The sequence below is a fragment of the Tachypleus tridentatus genome, chromosome 1 (genome assembly GCF_004210375.1).
Source record: "Tachypleus tridentatus isolate NWPU-2018 chromosome 1, ASM421037v1, whole genome shotgun sequence".
In the NCBI taxonomy this organism is placed as follows: domain Eukaryota; kingdom Metazoa; phylum Arthropoda; class Merostomata; order Xiphosura; family Limulidae; genus Tachypleus; species Tachypleus tridentatus.
The window spans coordinates 74,040,129-74,058,787 of NC_134825.1; the positions used below are offsets into that span (position 1 = coordinate 74,040,129).

The window sequence follows — 18,659 nt, forward strand, 5'->3', positions numbered from 1 at the left end:
TGGAATACAAAACTTAAGCAAATTCAAACAACTTTGTTCCTCCCTCCCTTTAACTTAACATGAGTTATTTTTATCTAGTAAAATGGTTAGATGTTGTAGAAAAAGGGTTTGCTGATTACACATACAGAGTTGATTGTTCTAAAATCTTCAATATGAAATAGTTACCAGACCAAATTTTTAAAATTACACAAAATTATTAAGCATTAAAATGTTTAAAAACAGAGCAAAGAAAATTAACATGGATGTTTGTGTTAACCCTTTTCTACAAATGCTTGCTGTAAAATTTAAAGTGAGATAATCAACTAACTACTAATGACTCACTGCCGTCACCATAAATTAATGTGTTTTCTATTTTCAACACAAGTAAAAACCAAGATATTGTTTTTCATGACCTACTAGAAGATTGGAAGTTAGCTAATGTAACTCTTCTTTTCAAAGGAAGTGCTACCAATTGTCTTAGTAATTAAAAACCCATTAGTCTTACATCAGTTGTGGAAAAGTTTTAGGAAGTCTGTTAAAAATGCTTTGAAATGTCATTTAACAAAGTTTAGAAATTTTATTGAATAGTTAACATGGTTTCACGAATGGAAAATCTTGTCTTACAAATCTTTTGACACTATTTTGAAAGGTTACTTCTTACATTGATGAATGTAAGAGTGTAGATGTGGTGTATCTGGATTTTTAGAAAGCATTTGACAAGGTGCCACATAAAAGTTTTTGAAAAAATGTCTATAGGTGTGATGGAGAAGTTAGAAAATTCGATAGAAGAGTGGCATGATTGAAGAAAGCAGAGGGCTCTTACAAATGGAGCTCAGTCAAACTGTATTAATGTTACAAGTGGGGTAACTCAAGGCTCAGTCATAGGAACTTTGCTCCCTTTGATTTACATCAATGACATAGATGAATGAGTGGTCAATAAATTACTTAGATTTGTTGATGATATGATTATCTTGAGTGTTGCTCACTGTGAGGAGGATGCTTCTGCTTTACAGAAGGATATAGATCGTTTAGTGAGTAAAACAAGTAAATGATACATGGGTTTTAATTAAAGATAAATGCAAGATAATGCATATGGATTATTATATTATAATATGAATAATAAGTATAATTTGTATGAGGATAACATTAACAGTGTTATGAAATAAAGGGATCTTGATGTAATAATCTGTCAGTCTGTAAGCCATCTAAGCAGTGTGAGGTTGCTTGTGGTAGGACAAATTAGATTTTAAATTGTATATACAGAAATGCTGAATGCAAGTCCAAAGAGGCAATAATTTCATTGTGCTGGTCACCTGTTAAGCCCTATTTGGAATATTGTGTTAAGGTAAGGGATCCTTACCTTAGGAAATATATTAAATTTTGGAATATTCAGAGAAGGGTTACTGGGATGGATGGGTTGTCATATGAGGAGAGGCTGAAAACTCTCAAATTGTTTTCTCTTTGAAAAGAAAAGAATTAGGATGATCTGACTGGGGCATTTAAGATTATAAAGGGAATTAATAGTGTTGATGCATTCTTTTTTTCATATTTAATGGTGAGAATAGTAGGACTAGGGGGGACAAGTATAAATTGTGGCAGGGTAGGAGTCATACAGTTTTATTTTTCTTACAAGATGGTTGGCCTTTGGAATGGTTGTCTTCAGATGTTGTAGAGGCAGTGAATTTAAATGAGTTTAAGAAAAGCTTGATAAATATATGAATGATATTGTCTTTTTTTTTTTTTTAAGCTAATTTACTTAAGAATGTGGGATAGTCAAAGTGGACTAATAGGTTTCATGTTGCCCCAAAACGTTATATTATATATTAATACACTTTTGCAGGTATGTTTTAAAAGTGTGGTCAGTAGGTCTCTTTATATGGGGTGTAATTGTATCTCATTGTTGTATGGATAATCACTCATCAAGGAAATTTCTTTAAACGTTCTATAGTAAGATTGGCATAGAAAAGGACAAATCACTGTCTTTCAACAAGTTTATATTAATTGTTTAGAAAGAGGTTAAAGTTAATCCGTGACAGTTACTATTTAATCTTTTGTATTATTAACAAATTAACTCTGTGTTAGCCTTTCGGAGTTTTCAACGACCCGAAATATTTTGTAAACATTTGTGCCGGCAGATGGGAGCACGTACGTCTGTTGTTTTCAGCAGCTTGGGTATTCAGCAAGTTTGTTGTTTTGAATTAAGCACAAAGCTACACAATGAGCTATCTGTGCTCTGCCCACCACGGGTATCGAAACCCGGATTTTAGCGTTGTAAGACCGCAGACATACAGCTGAGCCAATGGGGAGCCAGCAAGTTTGTCTTAAATTGTTACACTTGGTTTTGGTGATAAAAAGGAAACAAATTATAGCATTCAATATAATCATCTATTGATTAACAAAGGAAAAGATTTTGAGTGTTAGTAAGTTTTTTGGTTTCCAAAATAATAGTTTGTCATTATTTAATTATTTTTAAATTAATTTTTTTTTATGAAGACCACTCAGTCCTAGAAAAAGTGACTATGGAAAATTAACTCTGCGAGTAAGCTTATCTATAGTGCAGAATTGTGATTGCTGGAAGAGATTGTCTCTATTTGATTCTCTTGAGTAACTGAAATTTCAATCATGCAAAAGTCCTTAGTGAATTGGTATTAAAGTTTAAAGTCTAGACGTATCTCCATATTTTGTCATTTGTCAGTCCTAAGGTATGCTATAAAATTATATATGATGAATGTGTACTTATATGTTTAAAAATACATAAAATGTTACACGTATTATAATGATAAAAAGGAAAAATAGTATAAAATATAATTTTGCTCCAATTTTAGCCTTATTTTTTACAGTTAATAAAATACAACTGTATAATTTAAATTCTTCAAAAACAATATGGTGGTTTACACTGTTCAAAAATATCTTAATACTTAAAGTTTTACGATAAAACGTTTCCGTTCATTATGTTTATCTCCCATAGGTAGTCTGACTTTTTTAAAAATCTAATTTCTGGAAAAACTTCTATTACAATGATTTTTCGACTGTCTTACTGCGGCCGTCGTTTGGCCTAAAATAAATATTACATTAAACATGCGTTACCTTGATAATCTAACTAATGTTGTTTTTCTTTAAAGATATTTAATGAAAATTGGCCCAAAAAATAAATGGAATTAAACTGTGAGTGTAAATATTGAAACGATAAAGTATCGCACATCTGGTAAGCCCGGCATGGCCAGGTGGTTAGGGAGCTGGAGTCGCAATCTGGGGGTCGTTGGTTTGAATCCCTGTTCCATCAAATATGATCGCTCTTTTAGTCGTTATAATGTAACGGTCAATCCAACTATTCGTTGATAAAGGACTAGTCCAAGAGCTGGTTGTGGTTGGTGATGACTAGCTTTCTTCCCTCTAGTCTTACACTGCTAAATTAGGGATGGCTGGCGCAGATAGCCCTCGTGTAACTATGCGCGAAATTCAAAACAAAACACAATTTTGTCATGTAAATGACAAGTTTTAAAAAACAACACTTAAGGCTAGATAAAGATAAATACAAATTGGATAGAATATCTTAAATTATTTCAATAATAAGTTTTGAATACAGAAACGGTTACTGACTGTTTAGAATTTATACGTACTGATAAATAGATAAGTCGACAGAGCAGACAAAAATTACGTTTAAACTTTCTGCTAAGAACTAGGATTTAAGTTAAAAACACTCAAACCTTCAGATAACGATGTATATAAACACTCCAATAAGACACTATTATACAAAAACACCATACAGTTTTATCGGAATTTGGTTTGCATTCCGTAAAGTATAATGACGCAATAACTAACTTATTTTGAATTACCAAACTACAAAATTCCACATACGAATAAGGTTTATTGCTGGCGCCAGAAAAGATACTTCCGACTAGCAATTTGTCAATTTCAGTAGGTAATGGTCTGAAATACATTAAAGAACATTTAAACAAATACTGTAATATTACAAAAGAAAGAACCATTATTTATCAACTTATTATCATCAGTAACTCTGTTAGGAGTAACTGACTTTTAAGGTATACAGAATATCATGACAGTTTCAAAATTATTATATGTAAACATTAATTTTAACAAATTATTTAAAGAAACAGAGAATCACTAGAAAATTATGACCAACATTAGTTTTACTGCTGTTACTTTTAAGTTCTTGCGATAGTGTGTGATATAACGTTACACCAGTAATTACGTTATGTATATTATCGTAATTACTTTTGTCGTATTCATCATGCTGTTGCTTTTTTCCTGCATCGTAATTATTATTAGTGCAAATTTTCTCGAATCGCATTGCATACAAGTATGCGAGCGCATGCATAATGTTTATACTTACTGCTATCTAGTACAATGAACTCTTATTTAAAGGTCAAAGGAAATGTGCAAACTTCAGGGTATATAACTTTAATAATTGTGGGTTATTTAAAGAAGTTGGTTCCTTTCGCTCTAGTTTTTGTTGTTCTATGTCATTTCACATTAGCGTTAAATGCATTCTACTATGTACAATAATTTTTTTACAATGAGCGTAGTGGGCGATGCTTAGAGTGTAGCGTCCCTTGGATGTTTCGTAATTAAATAACCAACAGCGACTTTCGTAAGTTGGGTGAGTCTCTCTACCCTAACATATTTTACGAGCAGTGAGAACTATTTATTTTCCAACGACAAAACTTAGCTTAGCTTATCCTTTCTTTAAAGATACTTTATTTAAAATTTATTATAACATTTCAAATTTACTGCCATTATTTTTTATTATAAATATTATTTCACGTTGGTTTTGTTTTTTTCGCGCAAAGCTACACGACTGCTATCTACGCTAGCTGTTCCTAATTTAGCAGTGTAAGACTAGAGGGAAGGCAGCTAGTCATCACCACCCACCGCCAACTCTTCTACCAACAAATAGCGGGATTGAATGTGGCATTATAACGCCCCCACGACTGAAAGGGCGAGCGTGTTCGGTGTGACGGGGATTCGAGCTCGCGAGTGCCTTAACCACCTGGCTATGCCGAGCCGTGGATTTATGACTAACGTAAGACTACTAAGCTCATTGAGTCAAGTATAACTTTCAGTGTTACCATGGGCTGATTAGCATACTTGGACATCGGTCTAAACATATGAAACTTTTACCACTGCTGACACAGTGTCGTGTAGAATATTTAATTTACCTACGTTTATTTTTTTATTGTTTCGAATTTAATTTTATGTTTATTATTTTATTATAATAATTATTATGCGTTATTAGCTTAGTATCTGGACTGAGTAGTAGCCTAAGGTGGGCAAACCCAAAATGTCTCTAAGGCCGAATATATCTCACTGATCAAACAATCCGTTTTAATAATTATAGGCCCGGTATGGCCAGGTGGTTAAGACACTCGACTCCGTAATCTGAGGTTCGCGGATTCGAATCCCCGTCACACCAAACATGCTCGCCCTATCAGCCGTAGGGGTGTGTGTTATAATGTGATGGTCAGTCCCATTATTCGTTGGTAAAAGAGTAGCCCAAGAGTTGGCGGTGGATGGCGATAACTAGCTGCCTTCCCTCTAGTTTTACACTGCTGAAGTAGGGACGGCTAGCGCAAATAGCCCTCGTGTAGCTTTGCGCGAAATTAAAAAAAAAACAACAATAATCATTATAGTTTGAATATTCCATTTAATTATTTATGCTCATTTTTACGTACATATTTTAATTCACATCCATGTAGATCGCTTGGTTTGATCAAAAGTTAATATCAAAGTGTATATAATAATGTGTGAAATTATCATTTTTGTTACATATGTATATAGTATTTATAGATAACCTATATATAATAGTTGTAATTACATGAGATTAAAAGATAAATTAAGAACCAGATATAAATGTTATAATTTCATACTATTCGCGTATATAGTTCAAAATATAAATAATATTTAAGTTACACAGTTTCCACGAAAGATGTGAGACTGAAGAAGTTCGAATGTATCGAAACTAGTTTCTCTGACATCAATACGTGTTACAGTGTTTCGCATATGTGCAGTTTTTCACTAATTGCTACACACGATATTGGGTTCTTTTATTAGAGGTGACGAGTATATTCGCTGATTTTTTTACCATGAGAACGAGTGTTAAAAAGTTGTCCTTCCTAATTTAAATACCTTTATCAGATATGTTGGTAATATTTTCGTTGTATTTCAAAATATAACTTAGTTTATTTGTTTCTTAAGTGCATCAATAAGAACATCAACATGAAATTAACAACTCTAGTTTAAAACGAATTCACCTTTCCTTTATTATAATGTACCAGGGGAGGCATAGGTCACTGAACGGTTGCATAGTTTTATTAATACAAAGATACTTGAAACAGTAACACAAAATAAGTAATTTCTGTTAATACAGATGTGAACTAATAATTAAGAAAGGTGAACAAACGAGACAAAATCGAATATCGGAACCTTTCAACAAGAATACAATTATTTAACTATGAACAACTGCATTGTAATTTTTGCCTCCCCCTGTATATTGCTGATAATGACACTCCAGAGTATGTATATACATTTCCTGGATATATACAGGTAACGCACATGAAATATTTGTATGCTTTTAGTACAGAATGGCATGCGGTACAACATACACAACTATGTATTGCAAATGTAAAACAATACGAAAAGTAATATCACGTACGACATACAGCTTGAGTACACAATATGCGCAGCGACAGAACTGTACGAAAAACATGCAAATGAAGAACAGTTTTCACCGGCGATGAACAGCGAAGTATTTCTAGAATCGTGATTAACATAAACCCGATCAACTTCACTTGTTTCGTTTCAACCGAGAGCACCGTCGAGTCAGTAACACGCTGCTGTGACATGTTCCTCCTAACAAGTCTCAACAAGGGAAGGAGAACACGCAAAAATAACAATGTCTCCGGCAGAGTTGTAATAAAGTGATAAAAATAGTGGAAGTTCAGATCTATGACACTCTTCTTTATTATAATGCAAGTGAAGTTCGTGAATTCATTTAGGATTGAGATACTAGACGACTTCTAAGATTGATGGAGAAAACAGCCTGTGTTCAGAAACCAGAACTTCACAGTATGTAGGTGGGTAAGACTAGCAACATAAGGATTGTCTGTGTAAACAATACTAGAAGAATATAAACACATTTTCAGAAAATCGGATTCTTGGAGCATTCAGCATCAACATAAAATACTATGATTTGGTAACGGCCCTTGTCAATGAATGTGACTTGAGTTACAAAGTGTGGATTCAATGTACAGGAAGCCTTTCTAGTGCGAGTTTCTGAGTAACATCAGTACTGTCTGCTTTTCTTAGCTGTTTCAAAATGCTGGTGAAATATTTCATCGTGGTGTAAATCTGTGAAAAAATACATGAACTTGAGAGACTATTGTAGCAGTTTTTATATCTCCAGCTTGCAGTTATTTGGAATCCACGTGACATAATTTGGGATTTACTAACAGATGTATTGTTCCCGTCTACACTGTTACAAAGACTTTATCAAAGGTTGTTAACCTCCTACCTTTCATATTCTCCATTTTTTACATAGATAAACACAAATTGTTTATGTGTCATTGCCAACATCGTGAATAAAAAATAATGTTGTACAGATAGCCCATTCTGTAACTTTATGATTAACTACAAACAAACAAAACACAGTCTTTATATTACGGAAAATTGTTTAAAGTTAATACATGTTTATATTTTGTATTTTCATCCTGAATGAAAAAAAAAAAAAAACAATCAAAACAGCAAGATATTGTGACTATCATTTGATGTAATGGTAACAAGTCATTTATTGTTCAATCGACATGACGTAAATAATTTGGGAATATTGTAATTGCTTCCTTAGCCAATTCTGTCAAACGGTTGTAGAACACATTTTCGAGAAAGTTGTTCCAAAATCATGTTGTTCTAATTCGACCGGACCCTTAAAGAAAATGTTTTTATAATTCAGAGCAAAATTTTAAAATATTTAAATGCAATGATTTGTGTCGCGGAAGTTTTGGTAATTCTTCCACGTTTTCTTTATCCGACTTCATGAAGCTCATAAAAGAAATTAAATAAAAGTTTGTCGCCTCCCTCGCACTTACTGTTACAGAACTAGATAATGTTGATACACATTCGATGGTCTGTAAAAGGTGTGTCTTTCAAAACAGGATTTGTCGTTTCAAAATAGGGTACGGATTCAAAAGGTGTAAAATAAACAGACATAGAGCTAGAAATTGACCTAATATTTTTCAAACATTCAAGTTATTGATATTTGTAGTTATTTTCTATTATTGTTTCTTTTAAACAGAGAGTTGCTGTCGTAAAAATTCGAACGTGTAGTTGAAAAAAAAAAGATTACTGGTTATTTAACTGTACACCAATAACACTGGTTTACAAAAAAATATTTTTTGTCTGAGGCAAGAATGTGAATAGGTGTTTTTTACTAATTTGGGTGTGCTGAATTCAAATTTATAAACAGTTTTGCTCTATCACCTCTAGTTTTCTGGCTTTTAAATAGTCTCATTTTAGTAAATACAGAGTATATACGTGCTTATTTCAACAGTTGCAGCAGCTTATTACAGATAAAACAGGATAGATAAAGAACATTGACAGAATAAATATACTTGGATGACACAATGTACACAATTCATAGTACCGCAGACAGTTAGAAGTGTGTTTTCTTAGATGATCTGGTGTATTTTGCCTCTGGGATATCACGCAAGAGCATCCAGCAGAAGTCTCCCATCATACTGGGGTTCCACTTGCCTTGGTAGTTGCTCTCCATCTTCGTAATGTCTTGGTGGAATCTTTCTCCGTGCTCATCACTCACTGCTCCAAGGTGTGGAGGGAAGAAGTTGAGGTGGGAATGGAGAAAATGAATTTTGAGTGACATTCGGCATCCCATATCCTCATAAGTCTTTAGCAACTTCTCAATACAGGCTTGGTAATTTGGTACGCGTGTGTTACCAAGGAAGCCACTACAGACTGACTTAAATGCTTCCCATGCTCTCAGTTCCTTTAAGGTAAGAAGCTCCTCAAAATCAGTATCCTTCAGCACTTCTCGGATTTGAGGTCCGACAAAGATGCCCTCTTTTGAGCTGAGCAGCACTAAGACCTGGGAACACAGTAGACAAGTGTTGGAAGGCAGCACCATTTTTGTCCATGGCCTTCACGAAATTCTTCATCAAACCAAGCTTGATGTGAAGAGGAGGAAGAAGCACCTTCTTCATGTCAACCAGAGGATTCTCCTTGACGCTGTGTTCGCCAGGAACGAAAGTGCTTCTAGACCCCCAGTCTTTCTGTTTGTAATGCTGGGATACAGCTCGACTATCCCAGAGACAGAGAAAGCAACAGTACTTTGTGAAGCCCGCTTGCATACCCATAAGAAGACCAATGACCTTGAGGTCCCCACACAGACTCCACTGGTACTGGTTGTACTTAACAGCTTCTAAAAGAAGCTCCATATTGTCATAGGACTTCTTTAGATGGACAGAGTGTGCAGTGGGAATGCTGGGATATTTATTCCCGTTGTGCAGAAGCACAGCCTTGAGACTTCGCTTGGAAGAGTCTATGAAAAGACGCCAGTCTGAAGGATTATGTGGCAAACCAAGGAAAGTGAACAAGCCAGGTACATTTGTGCAGTAGCACAACTTGTTTTCCATGTCGAAAAATGAAGCAAGGTCTTTGTTCCGATTCCTGAAACTGGTGATCCTTACATCTTCCTGGACTAGGTCCCACTGTTTAAGCCGAGAAGCCAAGAGCTCTGACTGCTGTTTTGACAGATACAAATCACGAGCAAGGTCATTCAGGTCTTCTTGCGTGATCCAGTGTGGCTCGTTGCCACTTGTTCCTGAATAAGAAGAGTCAATATCTTCGGAAGAGATTGACTTGGCAGAATCTTCCCTTGGAGGCATTTCTTCATCTGATGAGGAAAGAAGATCCTTATTTACTGGAGGTGTTGGGACAGGAAGATCATCTGAATGGGGAACGGGTCTCATACCAGATGGAAGATTGGGATATTTGATCTTTTTTCTAGAAGATACATTGAAACCAGTTATATTTGTTAGACAAAAATAACAATCATCTGCATGGCTTCGTGGCCCTCTCCAAACCATCGGGACTGCAAAGTTGAAAGCCGCTTTCTTGCCATTAAACCAAGCAGTTAGTCCATTGTAGCAGGGTTTACAACAGATGTGTGGAGCCCAAGATTTGTCCTGATCACCAATTTTACAGTCAAAATAATGAAAGTAGGCAGTTCTGAGGAGGCAAGTGATGGTTCGACGCTGTGCAACTGTCGTGAAGTCCCCACACACGTAGCAGAAAGAATTGGCCTTGTTGAGGCATCCTCGGTGTTTTGACGAGCTTGAAGCCATTGGAGAATCTGAAAAAAAACAAAGTAAAATTAAATCATATGTAAGGCAATAATAATTATGTGCGTCGTTGGAAATTGTGATGCAAATATATACCCAAAAGATTGTGTAACACAATTGTCGAGGGACACCAACCTCCTGCGCTGACTGCCAGTGCACTACTGGCTGTTGATTGAGACGTGTTGGCTACGCTTAACTGCCAAAATCCGTCTTGATATATAGCTATATATATATATATAGTAATGCTATCACTTACATTTATTGCATAATAACTAAAAAAGAAGACATAAGTCACACAATATTAGAAATTAACCCTGAATGCATATACGCCTTTATGTACAGTATGTGTACAAAATGTACAGTATGCATATCTAAAAAAACTAGAGGTGATGAGTAAAAACGGATTTCAAATCTGAATTCAGCACCCCCAAATTAGGTTAAAACAGTTATTTTTGTGCTTGCCTCGATTTCTTTGTAAACCAGTGTAACCGGTAACTTTTAAAACGTCTTTATTTCAGTTATTCTGACTGTAAGATTACACATCTTTGTGTATATACATTACCGGAAAACAGAATATAAATCAAGGAATCCTGTACAAATGTGTCTCATCGTTGTTATTAATATTTTTAGTTACTGATGGTTTTGAGCACGGAAATTTTCTGTGGTAGATCTCTGAATGTTGGAGCTGCCCGGCCTGGTTGGAATCTGTGCGATACTACAAAATTCCTTGCACTTTAAACTATAAATGCGTTATAAGAGTTGTAGCCAATTCCTTTGTATGGATGGTAAGGTTCTGATGGTTGCATGCCTTCCCTCTGCGTCAGTAGGTCAGATTTAGGAACGACCTCCTAAGATGGTTAGTATATTTACCACATTTTAAAGTATAAAATGTATTTATGACTTAATCAATTTTTATTTAGTTATTGATCCAACATTCGGATGCTGTATTATCAGATATATTGAACATGTTTCTTTGGTATCAAAACATGGAATTATACTACTAGAAACCGGGTTTCGATACCCGTGGTGGAAATAGCACCGAGAGCCTATTGTGTAGCTTTGTTATTCATAACAAATGGCAACAATATATTATTATTTACCGGCATTTAAAATTATGAGATTCTCAGGAAACAGATACTGATTGATCTTGTCTCCTGAGGTAAGAGTAATTTCAAAATGCTGTTGAGTGACTGCCTTCCATCTCGTCTGTAAGCTCAAAATTAGGAACGGCTAGAATAGGTAACTCTTGTAAAGATTTGCTGAATATCCAAGACAAAAATATTTACTGGGAACCTTGGCAACTCGTTTGTATTTGGCATCTGATCTCAGATTACAAGTTGAGTGCCTTAACCACCAAGCGATGATGGTTACACATTTAATGCGTAACCAGTGTTCTGTTGAAAATGCCCGTTATTTTGTCAGTCATTAGTTGGTCGGCATTGTGTTTTAGGTCTTGTAGACCTGAGAAGGTTATGCGCAATCTATACTTCTTCTTCACTCCTTGACTATTACTGCAATTTCTTCATAATGATGTAATATTTTAATAATTTGTTATTTATTATTTTTCTTTTAATTATCGCAAAGATGTTTTTTAATCTCACGCAAAACTACTCCAGAGTAATCCGCGTTGGCCATCCATACATTTCAAGCGATAGACTGGGAGAAAGTCATGTAGGCAACACTACACATCCCTCTCCCAGTCGAGAAAGTCGGGTTTTTCACCCATTTAAAGTTTAAGGACGTTTTGGTCTTAAGACCTCTTTTGCAAGTCAGAATTGTTACGGACTTCTACCAAAGTTTCTTCTAGCTTCGTCCTTCCCAGGCATAATTCATCATAGTTTTAGTCGCAACTAATAGTGGGACTGACCGTAACATTTTATGATGCTCAAGAATTGAAAGGGCGAGCATGCTTGGGTACTAGGATTTGAATATGCTACCACAGTCTTAACGCAAAAAAAAAAAAAAGAATATTCCTCATGTCCGTTTATAGCAGACACAATACATTAAGAGCCCTAATATTTAATTTTGAATCGCTGACAACCCATTGTTTGTTTGTTTTATAATAGCAAAGCCACATCGGGCTATCTGCGGAGTTTACCGAGTGGAATCGAACCCCTGATTTTAGCATTGTAAATCCATAGACTTACTGCTGTACCAGCGGGGAACTGACAACTTATATTTATCTTTCTTTCAGGTCATGACTGCCGAAATTCTGGATCGTCGTTACTTTGAATAAGAATTTGATTTACTGAAATTTGAGTTGTGTTTGTTTTTTGATTTTCGCACGAAGCTACACGAGAACTAACTGCGCTCTCTGTCCTCAACTTAGCAGTGTAAGACTAAAATGGTCTTCTTTGGTAGTCATTACTGCCCCGCGCCAGCTCTTGGGTTACTTTTTTACTGACGAATAGTGGGTTTGATCGTTGATGATAACGTCCCCACGACTGAAAAGGAGAGCGTGTTTGGTTTGACAGGTATTCGAATCCGCTTCCCTCAGATTACGAGTCGAGTGCCCTAATCACCTGGCCATGCCTGGCCTTCGAGTTGTGACCCATCTGCTCTCTTTTCGCGAAACCAACCTCTATCGTGACCATAAAGTTGATGTAATTTGTAAAGGTTATTTTTGTCAGGTTGTTTTTAATTTGCTGTGACAACGATGATTTTATATCAGTAAATTATTCCTTAACAGATATTTCTTCAGCTTTATGACACGAGATTAACTGGTATTTTTCAATCGTCATTTTCTTGTTAAACCATCTTTCCAGTTATTGTAGCTTATCGATATGAATGTTGGTTCAAATAGATCGAAATATTATTTTGCTTTTTTATGACGATATGCAATAAACTCTGTATTGAAATGCTCCATAATGCAGTCATCTGTCTTTCAAACAAAGTAGACAGGAGACGAATGCAGGAAGGAGATTGTCAAACAACCATCCCAGTATTCTATAAGTCCGTTGTCTTCTGATTTTTAAAATAAATAATTGACATTCATGATCCTCGCTTAAACACTTTAAAACAAATCTCCTCTTCCACTTTGTAGGGTTGGCTGCACCTCTGTGTGATTGAGTTTCAACTAATTTATGAATTGTTCTGGTGGAAAACTTATGAATTCTTCCGCTAAAACAGCCATTGTTAAAAACAGAAGAATAATATAAGCACCGTAAATAAACTACTAAAAACCCTATACATATTCAACTTTATAGTTTAGAATATTAAGACAAGTATTTTGGAGCTTAAGTAACAGGAAGTTGACTGACAAATTACAATATTTTTATTTTTAAGTGTTCTCGATGAAAATTACGAATTTGTTAACGAAGATTGTGATCTAACTAGTATGGCTTAAGACGACAGGTTTTGGTTGACTTCCAATGGAATGTTGGCAAAGTTCCATATAAAGCCTTGTTTACAGGTTTCAGCTATTGCTTTCGCTTTGTGGAGAATAAGAAAAAAGAAAGTATGATCTGATGTATGGATTTTGGCATAGAGAAAAGTAACTAACTGGTTTTGATATTTTATTTGGCAAGAGTTGATGACAATCTGTACTTGTTTCCTCAATGTTGGGAGAAAAAATAAGACCACACCTCTCCAGAATCTAGATGTCGTGTAATATTCCTGTTTACTGATATTTTATCTGAGAACATGAAGTACTTATGTTACTAACATATATATATAAATATATATTATTTACTCAGTAAATTAATTAATTAATTATTTCGTTATAAGTGAAATAAGAGTTGTTTTATCATTATTTGGTGGGAAAGCTAATCAGTTTCTAACTGGTTCTTGTATATAAAGCCAGGTCGATATTATTATTCAAGAATATTGAGTGTTTATAATTAATACTGATATGTTCCATGTATTTTCGTAAGTCGAATAAGAGCTAATTTAAAATTATTTTTAGATAGGAGAAAATATAAAAGCATGAGTTGGCGTTAAGAAGTTTGGAAATCATAGTATCGACAAAAAACATGTTAAACGTTTGTACCTAGAGTTAACCAATTTTATGAATTAGCTTTAAAACTGTGATAACACAGTGAAAACATACTTAGGTTACAAGATATAAAAATATAGGAGGTTGAAGAAGGTGTCCAAGAGGTAGTGCATGATAAAACGAAATAAAAAGAACAAACCTATGTGAAAGTGGCTAACAGAGAATGGAAGCACGTTCTCTAACGTTCTGTTGGTTAGTACGCTAATCTGACAGTCGCCCACCATCTCAAATCTTCCCGGTCACGTGGAAACTTAAGACATTTCAAATATATTCAATAACTTCCAGATGCTAGAAACACGATGCAAGTTGAGTAAGAAAAATACCAAGAAACAGCACGCTTTATATTTCATTCATTTGTGGTTCTGTGGTGTTTTCATCATGCATGCTTACTAAACTGAAAGTGTATTGTAAACAAGTTTAAGACTGTTATTGTTTTTCTAGGAGAGTTTTTAAAAGTTACTTGAAGGACATGCTACAGAATGATAGTTTGTGGCAAGTAGATTCATACTAATGCATAATAACCTTAATGTAGTAGCACTAACATAATGCTGATTTGTCTGTGCTGTGCCCACCATGGGTGTAGAAAACTGAATTTTAGCGCTATAATATAGCTTATAGATTTAACACTAACCAACTGTTGGGTGATGAAATGGTTGGTTAAAGTTGTATGTAGTAAAAATATGTTTCAAAACAAAATTTAGTTTGCTATTAAAAGGTGTTCATTTGAACAAAACATTGACTTTAAAATAATTATTAAGCATGGTAGTACTTAATAGTATAGATTGACAAGGTTTCCAAATAATTCATACGTCGAAAACCACCCTGTTGAATCCCTAAACAAAGGACAATCATTCAGTTCATTGGTTACGATGTAGTATGAGCATCTGGATTAATAATACGGTCCCCCTGGCGGTACAGCTGTAAGTCTTATCCGCTGATCTTAGCGTTCTAATCAGATGTGGCTTTGTTGTACGGAAAAACCCAAACACGAACATTAATAGTACGCTAAAAATAATCGCTAACAATTTAAAAAATTCTAAAACTAATTTTCTCGTCTGCTACCTACCTGATCACGTCAGTTGGACTTGTCCCTAGATGGCTCGGGTTATCGCTATAAGATTTCTCCAGCTTATTTGACTGGTCTTATGAGCATCTGTTTTTAATATCCCGATAAATATATACAAATACAGATTTATTTATTTTTTTATAAATGGTAAACATGTTATGTACGTACTTAAATATCTTTTAAATCCAACAGATGACACTACGTGTTGATGGATAGGCACGTGACAGTTATATAGGTATAAAATAAAAAGCAAATGAACACGAGTATAAAAAAAAAAACTATGAACTTTAACGTGATTCAGTTACAAACACTAATGAAACAAGAATTAAAATTTCAAACACAAGTTTATAAATTTAAATCGACACCTTAGCAGCATTATACACTTCTCTGAAGGCCAAAGTAAAGATTACGTTTGATAAGTTTGTAATTGACATTTTAATTCTTGTAAAAGTGATAGCTATCAAGGCTATGGCTATAATAAAAAATTTATAGACATAAAATTTGAGCAAATAAATAAAAAATAATAATTAGTTAAGATAATTAACTCTACAACATGGCCACACTGTCCCTTGAGGAGACGACAAGAACAGAGCTTTTCCTTAGGATTTTTTCAACTGCACAATTATATTTAACTTCATTTTTAACACATATACTTTATTTCACCTCTTATATACAGGTATAGTACCAAATTATCAACAACAAAAGAATATTCTGGTAAAGACTTATCAACTTTGGAATGGGATTTTATAATCGTAATTTTTTTTTTAATATTTATTCACTTGAACTTACTTATACAGGTAAAATTTCAACCGCACAAATACTTTTTACAGATGCACACATATTGATCAACCATGCACTAAGAAAACTGCTGAACAGAGGTAAGTCATCAGCAGGATCCATTGCAGGATGAGTGGACACAACAGCAGTAGTCCTTTGTCTTGTAGGAGAATGACCTCCACATCTTTTGTGGTCGACAGTTTCATATGCTGCAGCTGCGAAGAATGATTTTCATCTTCTATTTCCACAGTAGAAATATATATATATATATATATATATTAAAAATATGGAATCGTCCTATAACTGCACTTGATCCAGGATCTTTTAATTCATACACTAATGGAATAACACACTTCGTAACTTCAAAACGTCCATTTTGTCTCAGAGTAAATGTGGCAATAAAAATATTTACAACAGAAGATAAAGAATGTGCCTCTAATAATATCAAATCGGCTACTTTAAATGTGTCTTGGCATCTCTTATGGTTGGAGGCTTGTTTCTGTCGCTTCTGAGTCTTTTCAACATAGGCCCGGCATGGCCATGTGATGAAGGCACTCGACTCGTAATCCGAGAGTCGCGGGTTCGAATTCCCGTCACACCAAACACGCTCGCCCTTTCAGCCGTGGGGGCGTTATATGTGACGGTCAATCCCACTATTCGTTGTTAAAGACTAGTCCAAGAGTTGAGGGGGTGGTTATAACTGTTTTCCCTCTAGTCTAACACTGCTAAATTAGGGACGGCTAACGCAGATACCCCTCATGTAGATTTGCGTGAAATTTAAAAACAAACAAACGAAACTTTTCAACATTTGATCTTGCCTTCTGTATGACTATTTGTAGTTCTGCTCTTTGTTAATCTATGGTTTGAGGTGCTCTTGGGTATTTTTTCAGTTAATCCCAAGGAAGGTTTGTTTGTTTGATTTGAATTTCGCCCAAAGCTGCATGAGGGCTATTTGCACAATCCGTCCCTAATTTAGCAGTGAAATACTATAAGGAAGGTAGCTAGTCATCACTATCCACCACCAACTCTTGGGTTACGCTTTTACCAATGCATAGTAGGATTGACCGTCAGGTTATAACGTTCCCACGGCGTATAAATGAGCATGTTTGGTGTGACGGGGATTCGAACTCGCGACCTTCAAATTACGAGTAGAGCATTCAAATCACCTGACCATGCCGGGCCTCCCAAGGAAAGATCTCTTATCCAAAATGGAGTTTGAATGATGTTTAACCTGTAGATTCAAGAATAGAAGTTTTAATAGCTAGAAAAAATTCAGATAAATTATCATCCTAAGTTTGATGATTTTTTTCGATGTGAGCAGTGATCATTCTACTTATCTCTGTATTTACTCTTCCAGTAATAATAGACCGAGAATAATATGGAGCTGTAAAGATATATTTAATTCCCATAGTTTCATCCAATAAATAAAACAAATTGTGGTCCATTATCCGATACAATAGTATTTGGAATACCGAATGTAAACAAGTATTCATTAATTAGTTTTTGCTATTGTTATTTTTCACAATCACCTTCACAGTTATTTGTTGAATAGTATATAATTCAACCCATTTAGTAAAATAATCGGTTACAACCAACAAATTCCCTGTATTAGATTCAGGATAACGTTTCATGATGTCTACTCCGATTATTTCACCAGGTTCTATTAATTTAGTTCTTTGCATCAATTTAGCTGTTTGCTTCTGTTTACATTTAGTGGTTTGACAAATATAGCATGGCAACACATAATTTTAATATACTTTCTCACCCAACACAAAATACGACGTGTAGATACTTTATCTATTGTTTTTTGAACACATAGATGAAAAGCTGTAGGATAATCGTGCAACTCAATTAACATTGCCAGTCTCATGTTTTGAGAATAACTAGTCTCAATTCACCATTGGTAGTAATCTTTTTTGTATTATAAAAACATTGTTATTCAAGACATAGTGCTCGAATTTACTTACAATCTCTGCAACTATGGTAGAATCATCTGGTAACAGTCCGGTTTTTTATATAAGAGTAAATGCGATTATATTTATCATACTTAGCTTTTTCAGTAGTCAATTGTTCCCCAGTTTTAACATGGACAATGGCAAAAATTTAGGTGATAGTTTATTGACATCCAATTTTGGAATTTCTTCTGGAGAATCAGTAGGATATCTAGACAATGCATCAAGTAACTGGTTCTGTGGGGTTTTTCAAACGTTAAGCCCTGCACTATTAAGTGCACCAGTCTACCAGCTAACTTGGGAGCTGTCTGTAACTATTTCAATGCAGTGTGATCAATTATCACTGTATATTCTTCTCCATCTAGGTATATATTAAATTTTTCTGCAGCCCAAACCACAGCAAGACATATTAATTCTGTAGTAGTATAGTTTCTTCCTTCCTAGTTTAGTCTTATACTAGTCTATGCTATGCCACCCATCTGACAAATAATTGTTTCTAATTCAAAATTTGAAACACCACT

At 34.7% G+C, this 18,659-nt stretch overlaps 1 protein-coding gene across 9 annotated transcripts in view; it reads left to right on the plus strand.

Annotated features, from left to right (window-relative positions):
* Positions 1–18,659, plus strand: part of LOC143252502 (uncharacterized) — a 45,171-nt gene that overhangs the window by 16,032 nt on the left and 10,480 nt on the right. For 5 of the 9 annotated variants that reach the window (XR_013029037.1, XR_013029035.1, XR_013029015.1 and 2 more), the window contains one exon: positions 736–940. The exons of 2 other annotated variants lie outside the window; for them this stretch is intronic. The gene's annotated coding sequence lies outside the window, so the exon portion shown is untranslated. Of the gene's footprint in view, positions 1–735; positions 941–16,239; positions 16,431–18,659 lie in introns of those variants that run through there. 2 more of the 9 variants (XR_013029021.1, XM_076504766.1) reach the window with 1 other exon arrangement.